Genomic DNA, 14,951 nt, shown 5'->3' on the forward strand with positions numbered 1-14,951 from the left:
TCCTTATTGAGAGTTCAATATACCTATACACCCATAAGTTTACAAGTTTATAAAATAAAAATGATCACATCATTTTTTTCAATTACTAAAGTTAAATTTTTGCCTCAAATTGAGCTTATGGATGACTAAAAGCTCTGTATCTTTCTCAACCTTTCTCTGAAGGAGGACAAAACCCAATCATTTTTTATTTTTTAAAATATTTTTAAAAAATAGTCTTGATTTTAAAAGAACAAATACATGTCTTTCAAAAAATATCCTTTCCTTCCTAAATGTGACCTCTTGTTGATGGCAATCTGTTGTTAAGATGTTGTACAAGGTGTCATTAACCTTCATATTTTAGGGGACAGTGGGACAAAGGAAAATGGAAGGGGATAAACATTTATATAATAGCTATTATGTACTGGCTGCTATGCTACTATGTGCTAGCACTGTGCTAAATGCTTTACCAATATTTTCTCATTTGATATTTTATACTCATTATAGGTCATCTGTAGCTGTTTGGGGGATACTTAAGAGGTTAATTTGATGCTATGTGGAATATTAGAGACATTTTACTCCCTATTGAGAGGCAATGTGGCTTAGTGGATAGACTGCTAATCTATGAATTGGAAAAATCTGGAGTTCAATCCTCCCTTAAATAGTTATTACTTTTGTGACCCTAGCAAGACACTTAACTTCTCTGTAACTCAATTTCTTCATAGGCAAAATGTATAATAGCAAATACGTCACAGAGTTCTCATGAGGACCAAATGAGATAGTGTATTAAAGTATTCTAGAAACATTAAAGACCATGTATGTAAGCTATTAGTATTAGCCCTAATAAATTCTCTTCCACAGAAAGGGCTGTTTAGAGTCCATATAACAATTTTTTTTACTTAGAAGGATTATATAAATGTGCTATTTCCCACAAAGAAGGCTCACTAATGAGTAGATTTCAGCTCAGGTCACATTTGTATATAACAAGTTATTAAATAGAGTATTGGGGTAATTTATAGTGAAATAGGAAACAAGTCCTGATAATTTTTAATATGCATCTTAACCACCTAAAACAACTTATATATGCAAAAATAATACATACTTTTCAATACTTCACTAGTTCTTTGATTAATGTGGTTATTCCCTAGAATAGTACATATCAACTCATTTGCCTTCTTATCCTGTGATATTCTAGTCCATCCTTACCTTAAATGTTCCACAGATTGTCCAACCAATATGCTGTGTATTCTAATAAAATCACAAGAATAGTCAGTTTTTAAAAATGTATCTTTTTCCAATCTGTGTAGCAGCAGATGTGGCCAGCATAGGCCAGATGAAAAGAAGCCATCACTAGGGAGGCTGCACAGTTCAATCCTATACTTTTAAAGATCTTCCTCATTGGGCCTCCTATTCAGCCTAAAATGAGGGCTCTTTTTTCCTTTGGTTTCAGTATTATCTTCTCTAGCTTTCTACTTTTTTTTTCATGCCAGTGCTGTTGAGATGAGAGAACACATTAAGGCTCTAGTACTTTTTCATAAATTAATTCATAACTTTGTTCACTTCACAACTTTGCAAAGGGCCAGCACCTAATTGGAGAGAAAGAACATAGTCCTTCCTTGACTTGTCCCACCCTCACCCCCCTCCTTCCCTTGTGATTTTTGTGTTTGTGTAAGGCAGGAGGAACATCTGGTGAGTGAAGCCAACTAGTCAGTAGATGAACTGCTGTAGCAGCAAGTGAGGCCAGCACAAGTCAGATGAAAAAGAATGGTCACTAGGAATGGAGGCTAGATGGTTCAGCACAACATCTGTAACTATTATGGGAGATAGCAAGTAACTTTTTAACTTAACCAAGTAAGTGGTGCACAGGGCCCTACTGATGATGCGACAAATATTCCTTTTTATCAGCTTTCCTGGAAACCTTGGTCGGATGGAGGAGACTGGGACACTTCTACTCCTCACATTCCATTACTGAGCCACTTCTTTTCCTTTCTCAGATAAATTAAAAAATTAAAACAAGACGACTACCAATAAAATTTAAATATGCTGAAATTTTGATATTTGGAATTTTCAATGTTGGTAAAATTAAAAACTTTCTTCTCTTCTCCTACCCTCATCCCAGGCTTGGGTAATGCCTGTTTTCCTTCATCTGGTCTATGTGACTTCAGCCAAGTCCTTCTTTTCAAGTCTTTTTAATCCCAAGGGAAATAGTCAGTGGTAGAAGGATATAGATTGTTTGCCTTGTGGGAAGATAAACTGGTTTGGGTGATTTTACTTTGAACATTAAAGTTGATTGAATTTGTCTGAAAAGAAAACAGTTTTGACAATTAAAGCATAAAAAATGGTTAATGTTAAGTCTAGCTGTTCTAACCACAAAGTGTTGATTAGAGTCATTCCATGCATCTTACTCAGAAGTAGTCTAAGTGCTGCATACAGCTTAAGAAGAAAATACATAGTCAGTGAATTTCCTGTCAAAATGTGCTGATTACGGCAGCTTGCCCAGAGCTAAAATCACTGTAATAAAAACGTCTGGACTGGAACATGGTGCTGGCTATATTATTCACCTCCTGAGTTGTTTCAGTACTACATAATCCCAATGCAAACAGCTGTCAGTTGGAAAACCTCAGAAGGATCCTGTCTAACTGAAGTCACTGCTGAGTTCTGTTGCTTTGAGTCTTTGAAGAATGTCAGTTAGAGTCTGGCATTGTGCAGTGGAAGATGGAATTTAAGTAGTTAAAAGTCCTGGATTAAAATGGTTTACATATTCTGAAGTTATCTGGATCATTGTATTAAAATTACTTTGATAGTTTTTGGTGAGGAACCCTTTCTTCCCCCTCTTCTTCCCTCCCTCCCTCCTTTTCTACCTTCCTATCTTCCTAGAGTTATTTTCCTGTCCTTTAGTTTTAAACTTTCTGCTCAAATGTCAAATCATAGAATCTGAACTTATTTTATCAGAATTGTGAAAGCCCTATCCCTTTACACGGGATTTCTATTCAGAAGAGAATATTATATTTGTCAGTGTGGGGAATTTTCATGGATTTCTTCTAAATAACCAAACTTTAGTGTTCTAGGACTATCTTTTCCTGAACCCATGATGGGCATACAGGATAGAGGATAAGGACAAAAGGGAAAGCAAGAAAGAAAGAAGAAAAAAGAGAAAGGGTACATGGAGATAGGAAAAGAGGTGGGGGTGGGGGGAATGGAATGGGAGAGAAAAAAAAAGAAAAATAAGTATAGAATCCCTTCTGGGCTTATTCGCTTATATTAAAAACTAGATTAGCAAGTTAAATTCCCTGTATGCAAACAGACTGATACTACCCTCAGGGTTCTGGAAATGACCTTGAGCATCTGCATTTTCTAGGGCTGTCACTCAGGAGTTCCACCAGTTTGTTCCCTATAGATGATTAGGCAGAACCAATTGCACTTAGAAAAGGATATTTACTAAGGTGGTATATTGTAAACAGACAGTCAAGAGGTGGTATAGTGGATAGAGTGCCAGACCTGGAGTCAGGAAGACTCATCTTCATGAGTTCAAATCTAGCCTCAGACATGTAATACCTGTGTGATTGAGAAATGTTTACCAAAATAAATTAAAATACAGCATAACATAGATAATGCTGATTTGTAGTTTTCTAAGTCAATATGTGGGCAGCTAGGTGGTGAGTACTGGGTTCTGAATTCAGGAAGACATCAATTTAGCTTCTCTTTGGAGGGAAACTTAAAGAGAAAGAGGTTTCAGGGAGACCAACTATAAGGCTCTTGCAATAGTCTAAATGTGAATCGATGAGGACTAGAACTAGAGTGATAGCTTCTGTGTGTAGAAGAAGAGTTGGACTCAAGATATTTAAAGGTAGAATTGACAGGCCTTGACAGCTGATTCAGTGTGGGAGGATTGAGTGAGAGTGAAGAGTCATATATGACACTGAAGTTGTAAACCTAAATGTCTTGAAAAAATGGTAGGATCTTGACAGAAACAGGAGAGTTAGAAATAGAGACAAGTTTATTTAGGGGAAAGATAAAGGAGTTTTATTTTGTGTGTGTTGAGTATAAAATGCCTATGGGAGGTCTGATTGAGATGTCCAATCATCATTTGCTGATGAAGTACTGGAATTCAAGAGAAGTATTAGAACTAGGTCATCTGTATAGAGATGATGATTAAGCCCTTAAAAACGGCAGACATAACTCAGGGTGAAAGTGTAGGAAGACAATGGGAATTGAAGTACAATTGCAGTTAGGGAGCAGTGCATGCATGATGATCCAGCAAAGTCTGATCAAGGTTTGTCAGACAAATAAGAGAAGAATCAAAATGGAACAATAGAACAAAAACTAGGGAGGAAAGAGTATCCAGAATGAGGGGTCAAATGCTACAGAGGGGTTAAGAAGAATGGAGACTGAGAAAAAAATCTTAACTTGGAAATTAAGAAATCATTCCTACCCAAAAGACAGCAATTTTGGGTGAGTGATGAAGTCAGAAATTAGATTGGAAGGACTAAGGAGGAAGAAAAGTGGAGACAAGGAGTATATTCATTTGACTATAAAGGGAAAGAGAGATAGGTGAAGATAATTTGAGGGATAGTAGGCTCAATTGTAGGTTTTTCAAGTATGAGCAATATCTGAGTGTGTTTGTAGGCAAAGAGAGATTGAAGAATAGAGAGAAAGGGAATAATAGACAAAACCATCAAAGATTTAAGGCAAAATGAATAGAGGATGACAGAGGATGAGATAGATAGATAGCATCATGAAAACAACAAACATGGACTTGGACAGACTTTGAGAGATAGTAGAGAATAAAAGTCTCTGACTTGCTATGGTCCATGGGGTCACAAAGAGTCACATAACTGAATGATTGAACAACAACAAAGAGATGAAGAATGATTGAATAAAAGAATTTATTAAGGGTATATATTATGAAGAAAATATCAACATGAAGGAAGGGATTAGGGAAAAGATATCCCTTAAACCTCACTTTCATTTGAACTAGGTAAAGGAAGACTGAACACACAGACATATACACACTTAGACACTCACAAACATGGAGAGTGGTGTAGAAATACATTAAACTCAACAGGTAAATAGATGACGAATGAATAAAAGCATTTATTAAGAGTATATATTATGAAAAAATATCAACATTGAGGAATGGATTAGGTTACAGATATCTTTTGAATATCAATTTCATTTGAACTAGGTAAAGGTTGAAGGTTACACACACACACTTATACACACACACACAAACACAAAGAGAATGGTGTAGAAATACATTAAACTCAATAGGCAAATACTTGAAGACAGGGAGAAGGAGTTTAAAGAGGAAAGGCAGGAGAGATAAAGGAGTATCCCTAAACTCCAAAGCCTGAAGGAAGAGGTCAAAGGGGATTGGATGGAGATTGTTAGTAAAGAAAGAAATAACTATGCCCATGCTCAGAGAGAAGAGTGGCAATGGGCTGAAATATTGTGTCATTTAGAGATCGTAAATATCGATAACTTCCTTTATTATTTTTTACAACATTCTTCTTATTCATAAAGGGGCATGTGTAAGCAAAGAGAGAGTAAAAAAATCTTATTGGAGGACAAGATGAATGGGAATACACAATTAAGCATAATATTGAATGTGAATGGAATGACCTTACTCATCAAACAAAAGAAGATAGTAGAATGGATCAGAAAGCAGAATTCCGCAATATGTTATTTACAGAGAACACAGTTTCAAAGTAAAGATCCACAGAGTTATAATGAGTGACTGGTACAGAAGATATCTGTGCCTCAGCTAGACAAAAAAAAATAGTGGTAGCTATCCTGCTTTTAGACAAGGCTATTGTAAAAATAGAAACAATAAGAAAACATAAGCAGTTAAACTACATTATACTTAAAGGCACTTAGGTAATATATCAATATCAATAATTCATATGTAGGCACTGAATAGCACAACATCTAAATACTTATGGGATAAATTAATCACACTGCAGAGAATAGTAAACAATGAAATTATAATAGTGTGGGACCTCATTGTGCCCCTTTCAGACTTAGAGAAATATAAGCAAAAATAAGGAAGAATGAAGTTAAGCACCTGGATAGTACTTAGAGATATAGAATAGAATTTAGGGATGATAGATTTGCCAATTTTCAGCCTTCCATGATGCCTTTACAAAGGATGTCCATCTACCCTGTGATATAAAACCCTCATCATGCATAAAGGCATAAGTACTAAATATCCTTAACTGACCACAATAATAAAAAATTATATTCAATAAAAGACCTTTGAGAAAAGTATTAAAAATTAAATTGAGAAGACAATTTAGCAATAAAGAATCATTGGGTCAAAGAACAAATTTTAGAAAATTTCATAAAAGTAAATAACAATGAGATAAGATATAGATCTTACAAGATACAACTAAAGTTGTCCTTAGGGCAAAATTTATATCTCTAAATGCTTTCATCCAAAACAATAAAAATAACAAATTAATGAAATGATCATACAATTACAAAACCTAGAAAGGCAACAAATATAAAACTTACTAAAGGCCAAAGTAGAAATTTCAAAAAATCAAGGAAGAGACCAATATAATGGAAACAAAACAAAGCAAAAACTACTTTAAAAAATCCAACCCATTGAATGAATAAATAAAAGCAGGAACTGGCTTAAAACTGACAAAATAGATAAACAGATAGCTAGCACAATTTTTAAAAACAGAAAGGAAAACCAAAATGTTTATATTTTAAAATGAAAAAAAGATAATTCACAGTAATTGAAGTTGAAATAAAGGAAATTAAGAGAAATTATTTTGCTCCTTTATATGCTAAGAAAACCAATAATGTAGATGAAGCGGGTGAATATTTACAAAAATAAAAATATCCCAATTAGCAGAAGAAATGGATTATTTAACTAAACTAGTTTCAGAAAGAGAAATGAAAAAAAAAAACATAAATGAACTCCCAAATTTAGTTTAGGGGAAAAAATTAACCAAACCAACTCTAGGAATAGGTTAATTTTAAAGTTAATTTTATGAAATAAATTCTATGAAATATCGAAAGAACAATTAATATCAGTTTTACTTAAACTAGTTTCAAAAATAGGAAAAGAACTCTTTACATTATACAAATATAATCTTGATACCTAAACCAAGGATAGAGAAAGCAGGGGAAACAAATTATATGAACTAATATCCCCAATGAACATTGACTCAAAAATATTAAATAAAATATTAGCAAATAGACTATAACAACATATTAATAAGATTTTGAACAGGTCAGTTTTCTAATAGAAATGTAGAGTTAGTTCAATACAAGGAAAACCATAAACATAAAAGATCAATATGAAAAATGAACATAAGAGATTATATTAAAATGTATAGTAGGATAATAAAAAGCTAAATAATTATATTAAGAAATGCTGAGGGGGGTGGTAGGTGGTGCAGTGAACAGGGCAGTGAACTCCTGGAGTCAGGAGGACCTGAGTTCAAATATGGCCTCAGATAGTTAACACTTACTAGCAGTGTGACCTTGGGTAAGTCACTTAACCCCAATTGCCCTCCAAACAAAAGCAAAAAGAAAAAAAAGTTGACTTTTGGGGTGGCTAGGTGGAACATTGACTAGCCCATCAGCCCTGGAGTCAGGAGGACCTGAGTTCAAATATGGCTTTGGACATTTGACACATTTACTAGCTGTGTGACTTTGGGCAAATCATTTAACCTCAATTGCCCTCCAAAAAGCAACAAAAAAAATGCTGAAAATGCCTTTGACAAAATGTAATACCTATTTCTCTAAAAAATTAGAAAATATAGGAATAGACTTTTTCTTAACACATTAAGTAATATATAGCAAAGAGCAAACATTACATATAATGCAGAAAGTTGAGAGGTCTATTTGATAAGAGTAATGTTCAGAATAGGATTACCTTTACCACTAGTACTATTTAACATAGTGATATAAATTTTAGCTATTACAAGAAGATAAGAAAACATATTCAAAGAGGAAGAAAATCTGTTCCTGTTGTATATGATATGATGGTTGAGTTAGAGCAGATCCCTGCTGGCCATGTATTGACCTGTTGTTGTTGCTAAATTGTTTCAGTCATGTCTGACTCTTGATGACCCCATTTGGGAAGTCCTTGGCAAAGATACTGGAATGGTTTGCCATTTCCTTCTCCAACTCATTTTACAAATGAAGTACTGAGCCAAACACTGTTAAATGACTTGCACTGGGTCATACAGCTGAGGAAGATGAGTCTTCTTGATTCAGAGCCCAGCACTCTATCCATTGCACCACCTAGCTGTACACATGTTGACTTAGAAAACTACAAATCAACATTACCGATGTCATGCTGTACTTTAATTTATTTTGTTAAATGTTTCCCAATTACTTATGTTTGGGGCTACTCTGGTCTAGCAGGTCACAAGTTCAATACCTCTGATCTAAAGAACACTAATGAGTCAACTATAATTAATCAAAATGACTAAGAAATTCAGCAGAGTTGATAAATATAAGATAAACCTGTATGTCATCAAAATGTACATATTTTATCAATAAAACCCTGCAGGAAGAGATAAAAAGAGAAAAATCCATTCAAAATAATAACAACATGTATGAACAAACAAATACTTGATAGTATGTCTGCCAAGACACATGAATGCAATTACAAAATACTTTACAGGAATAAAGATATATCAAAATAACTGAAGAAATGTGACTTGCTAATGGATAGGAGGTGCCAATACAGTAAAAATTATGATACTATTTATATTATTTATTCTGTGACATACCAAAATCAATGGATTATTTTATAGAGCCATAAAAAGATAATAATGAAATTCATATAGAGGAACTAAAGGTCATGAATCTCAAGGGAAGTAATGAAAAAAACATTGAGAGTGAAGATGGCCTAGCAGCACAGGATCTCAAAATGCATTAGAAAGCAGTGATCATCACAACCACTTGGTACTATTTAAAAAGTAGTGAGGTTGATCAGGGAACATATTCAGTATGCAACATGCAGAAGAAAATAAACACAGTGGCCTAATGTTCGATAAACTTAAGGACTCCAGCTTCTGAGGTCAACCCTTAATCTTTCATAGTAACTGCTGGGAAAATAGAAAGCAGTTTGGCACAAAATAGGTATAGACCATCAACTTATACCACATTTCAAAATAACTTCCAAATCATTACATGACTGTATGACTCAGATATGAAGGGTGACAAATAAATTAGAGAAACACAGAAAAAATTACCTTCAAATTTGTGTTTGGAGAAATTTTAATCCAAAGAACCCTTAAAGAGTATCACAGAAGAATTTTATATAAAATTTAAAAGTTCTTGCTCAAAGAAAACCAGTGTAGCTAAAATTAGAAGATAAAAAGGTGTCTGGGGTGGGTGGGAGGGGGAATCTTTATTGGAGAAAAAGCTTCTCTGATAAAGGTCACACAAGAACTCTCCAGAATCCTCTGCTTTTCATCTATGAAATAGGTACTCTTCCCTACCTCACTCCATCTCCAGTTCCTTTATGGGTCATATTCTTCTATAAGAACATATTCTTTTTGAAAATTAGGATTATCTTGTTAGTTAGTATCTGTGTCCCTAGTTTCTGATACATAGTCAAGTCTATCATCTATCTAGCTAATCTCCAAAATAAACTGATTCAAATTTATAAAAACAAGGCATTCCCCAGTAGATAAAAAGTCAAAGGATCTAACAGGCAGTTTTCAAAGGAAATTAAAAAAAAACAATTTAGCCATCATCAAATTTAGGAAAAAGTGCTTCAGCTCACTCACAATTAGAGAAATTTAAATGAAAAGAACTCAGAGTTTCCTACCTTTTATCTGTTAGAATGGCAAAGTTGATAAAAATTGAACATGAAAAGAATTAAAGGACCTATATGAACAACAATATTTATAGAAGTTTTATTTATTTATTTTTGTAGTAGCAAAGAACTGGAAACTAAGTGCTACTTACCTTTAAGGAATGGTTAAATAAATTATCGTGTATGAGTGTAATGAATGCTGTCATATCATAAGAAACTGTAGACAGTTTATGACAAACCTGGGAAGGTATGTATATTGATGCAGAGTAAAATAAGCAAAACCAGATATATTCAAACAATAACAACTTTTTAAAGAACAATTTTGAAAGACTTTGATCAATGCAATTACCTACTACAATTGCAGAAGACTAATAATGCAGAATGCTACTACTAACCTCTTGACAGAGAGGTGATGGTCTCAAGATGCAGAATAAGCAATATATTTTGTGGTATAACCCTGGTGGGAATTTGTTTTGCTTGAACTAAACATATTTGTTATAAGGTCTTTCTTTTTCTTTTTCCAGTGAAGGAGGAGGGAAAAGGATAGTGCATAGGGATAGAAGAGGAAAGGAAAAGAAGGAGAAAGAAAAGTCAATCATTTGAGAAATTTATTTTTCAGTATCAAGAAAAGACAAAGCTCATACAAGCATAAATGCTTTGAATACATTTGAATAAATAAAAATGGAAATTATTACATACATAAAAAGAAAAACAAGTTATTAAACATATACAGTTTCATGTGGGAGCAACTAGGTGGCACAGTGGATGGAATTCTGGGCCTGGAGTCAGGAAGGCTCATCTTCTTGAGTTCAAATATGTCCTCAGACACTTATTAGCTATGTAATCCTGAGCAAGTCACTTAAACCTGTTTGTCTCAGTTTCTTCATCTGTAAAATGAGCTGGAGAAGGAAATGACAAACCACTCCAATATCTTTGCCAAGAAAACCCCAAGTGGGGTCACAAAGAGTTGGACAGGACTGAAAATGACTGAACAATAACAACAGTTTCATGTATATCTTTTTTTTTTTCATTTTTACTGTGTAAATAGAAACATCTATTTTATTTAGTATTTGTTAAATTCAGATTAAAATCAATCAAACCCCCCAAATGGAATGGGGAGATGTGTGAGCACATGGAGAATAAGCCATGTTTTCTTAGTATAGCCTGGAGATGGATTTTTGTCAGGTCTTTTTCAAGTATAGATTCTACTTGGTAGCCTTTGAGGTCCTGGCCAACTCAGCTTCTTAAATTCTGTGAATCCTTTGAATTAGATGACAGATGACTAGGGTTTATTCATCGCTATCAGTGAAACTATTCATTGATTTTAAAGATGTAATTAAGATTCAATTCCCAAAATAACTCACTGAATCACAGACATATTTTCATTTTTATAGGAAAAATAAAAAGGAACTGACACATATCTCTTATAGAGAATATTTAAATATTCAAATGAATTTGTGATTACTATGAATGATATGGATCCTTCCCCGTAAATGTTGAATCTCAACTCATTCATTCCTGCCCCTTCCATGTGACTGTTTTCAATACTCATATACAAGTTTGCTACAGGAGCCCACCCAATGCCTTTCTTAACTTCTCTCAATATTGTGAGGATATTAATGGAGCACATTAACATCAGTTATCCCTTCCTCTCACTATGTAACAAGTTTTCTTTTAAAACCACAAATTTCTTTGATGACATTGTTTTGTCTAGGTTCTCTTTGTAGTTCCTTTTTTTTGTCATATCTTAAAGCCTGTTCAAATTCACAATGCACCTATCCAGTGCCATTACAGTGATACTCATTTTTTATTTCTATGTGAAAGTTGTATTTCATGATATGCAGTCATATAACAACACTGGTAGTGTATTGTTGTTTGAAAGATGGGCTTTTATTTCAGGGAGAAGTATGGAATATGAAAGGAGTTTCATTTCTCCTCTTGTTTCATTCTGAGCCCTACTCATTGTTCATTTACAATGTTTTCCCCCTTTCCGCCCCCCTCTTAATTCTATCTAATAATATTCAAAATAGTCATTTTTCATGTGCCTGATTTTTCTTCTCTGGATGCAAGAACACTCGCAAACAGATAAATATTGAAATGGCCTTGCTGACAGATAAACCGTGACTCATAGATATTTTTAGTAACCAAATATACTATATTTAGTTTCATAAAAATGATGGTAATAAACACTAATTGAAGTGTAATAAGATCATGCATCATTTTAAAATTATTTTAAATATTATTTTTCAAATGACAGGATTATTAGATTCAGAGCTGTAAGGGACCTTAGATATCAATGAGTATAATGACGTCCTTTTATAGATGAGGCAACTGAGGTCCAAAGAGGTAACTGGTTCTCCAGGTAACACAGCTATGAAGTCATAGACTTGGGATTTGAACTTACATTTTTTACTCCAATTCCAAATGCTTAGTTCAGTCTACCTTACTTCTACTTCTTTAATCTACTTTCCTAATGGATCATAATTTGAATGCCTACATTTTTTTTTCTTCTAGCTGGTAGTATTCTGTTTAGAATCCCAGTAATAGATTTATCCAATGTTCTATTATTTTAGTATACTTCCTAGTATATATTATATTTTTAATTTTTGATCATGCTTGTTAATAAAGGTAGTGATTTATTATACTGCACAATTTTAAAACCTTTGTTCCAAGTTGTAATGAGCTCATTCATCCTCTTCATTAATTGGTAGAGCATTGGTGGTTTCTTTACTGTCTGTGCCCCAGGATTTTCCTAGCATAGTTGTTTATATTAGAGTTTTTACCAGGACAGCATTTTCAGGTTTGTTTATTGTAGAAATTGAATATAATAGGTTTGCACATGTATGTGTTAGAAAAAAATGGCTAATTCTCTTTTAACTTTTTCTGGCAAAATCACATTGCTCAAATTCTTGCTGTTTGGTTAGGGAAAATAAGGGATGGATAATCTATTTCTTTAGACTGTAGTGTTCCAAAGTGCCAAAGCACAATAATCAGTGGAAATGTGAAGCTTTTTTTGGAATAAAATATTTTCATTTTTTATGTGACATTTCTAGTTATGTTCATCCCAAAGAAAGAAATATGTACTTAAACAATAACTGCTTCCCTTCCTTTTGTCCTTCGTGTCCCCATTTTCTAGCAACTTTAATAGACACTTTTTACTCAGGGGTAAGTCTAATTGATATACTTCCCATGGTACTGCGATAGTGCTTGGCTTCCACCAGTGGTTGTATACTTGAACCTTGCATTAATCAGTGCTACCTTGTATTGGTGGAAAGGTTAGATACATTGATGTGGCCTAAGCTTGATAGACCAAACAAATTCACTTCATTTCCAGGACTTTTCAGCTAAAATGACATAACAGCATTGGTGCTCTATCTTCTAGTCTTGAAATATCTGCCTCTAAAATGCTTGAATGAGAAGTTTAAGCTATGGTGGATTTCTGGAAAAGGTTACTCTTCCTTCAACAAAATGTGTAAATAATGACTGTCATTCCAGTTTGAGGGTTTAGTGCACTAACATTGTGTCGAATGAAGGTATAAGTTAGCCAAAAGTATGTATCTAAATAAAATTTGTGAATCATAAGACAGAAAGGATTCCTGGGAGAAGCTATAGAATGTCATGTCCTAGAAAATGTTTATGAGTAAGGTAGGTCAGTACCCCATGTGTAGAATAAAACAGCATGGGTGGAGGTGAACTGGTCGACTAAATAGTTTTTGCTGGACCCATTAGCCCTTTAATTCTACAACATAAAAGTTGATGAGGATTTTTCTACATTATAAAAATTTCATCCAAGTTCCTTCCTAAAAATGTTTCTTTACACTTATGTAGTTACATGCACTTTTGTTTTTTCCTGAGAAGAAAGCAGCACTAACTTGGTCCTTGCACATTTTATGTTAATAGTGACATTATTTTGCCTTTACTCTGAAATTTGTAAATATCCTCTCAGACCATTTTATTATTTTATTTGAACTAGGCTTTTCCTTGACCCCAAAGAGATCTTAGGGCAAAGACTACAAAAGAGGTGAAGTGTTAATTAGTTTTAATGGCTCCTGCTGCTATCTTTCCATCTACCACTCTGAGGAAATCTATAGAATTGGGAAAGAATGTGTGAAATTTGTCTGGGGAGGTGGGGAAGGATTAACGTGTTTGTGAATTGGTCTGTATACTTAGGGTAATACTATTACTGTAGTTGAATAACACTAACTCCCTGATTTCAACTTTTTTTTTCCTTTTAACTTGACCCTTGGAGTCTTTTAGAGTCTAGTGATTATTTTATAAGACTATCTTTTCAATTGTTTTCTCTACACACATATACTAACAACATTTTTATATCTTTAAATTGTTGAGTACCTGGTTAACCTGGAAATAAAAATGTCCTGTTAAGACAAGTTACAAAACAGAGATAAGGTCTGGAAGCTAAGTGGTTTATGAGAGGAGAAATATAATATGTTAATTTAGATTCACGCAACTCCAGGGCCATGTTCCAGGTTACACAATCAGCTGTTGCACTTCAGCAAAAGGCTACAGTTTCCCAGGACATGTTGCTAGTTGTTAAGATCTGCCCTTCATAATAAAAAAGTTTCCCACAAGTATGAACTGCTACAGTTTCAAATGTTGTATTTTCTATTCATATTATTTTTTTTAAAGTAGTTTTGCGATTTTGGCTTAGTAAATAATCATCAAAATAAATGTTTTAATTTAAGCAAGGTTTACATTATTATTGAGGATAATGACATGAAGGATTTTTAAAACCGGTTTCCCACTCGAAGTAAATTATTAAAGACCTGCTATACTTTCTTTCTCTTATCAGACTAATTTTCCCTAAGATTACTGTGGTAACACGATCAATGCAGGTCTCTGATGGAAAGGTAGTAAAGTATACTCTTATTCTGTCATAAAGTATTGTGTTATATTTGCTTTGCTATGTAATGAATGGAATACTTGAATTGATGTCCATAGCCCTGGATTCAGATCTTTCCTTAGACACTTAGTAAATGTGTGATTATGGGGAAGTCACCTAAACTCTCAGAATGTTAATGTTTTCATCTTTAAAATGAGAATAATGAATGAATGAAAAATGTTTATTAAGTGCTTACTTTGTGCAAAGCCCTGTGCTAAGCCCTGGGGAAGATCACATTCTTATGGAACAGACAACATGTGCAGAAGATTTCTGTTGCCTATCACA

General features: G+C 33.8%; 1 protein-coding gene across 2 annotated transcripts in view; it reads left to right on the forward strand.

Moving 5' to 3' along the window:
- Nucleotides 1-14,951, forward strand: part of MACROD2 (mono-ADP ribosylhydrolase 2) — a 2,250,628-nt gene that overhangs the window by 234,281 nt on the left and 2,001,396 nt on the right. The window lies entirely within an intron of this gene.

This window comes from Petaurus breviceps, unplaced genomic scaffold (assembly GCF_028583685.1).
Source record: "Petaurus breviceps papuanus isolate PSGF00001 unplaced genomic scaffold, PetGlider_PUasm1.0 90919, whole genome shotgun sequence".
Classification (NCBI taxonomy): domain Eukaryota; kingdom Metazoa; phylum Chordata; class Mammalia; order Diprotodontia; family Petauridae; genus Petaurus; species Petaurus breviceps.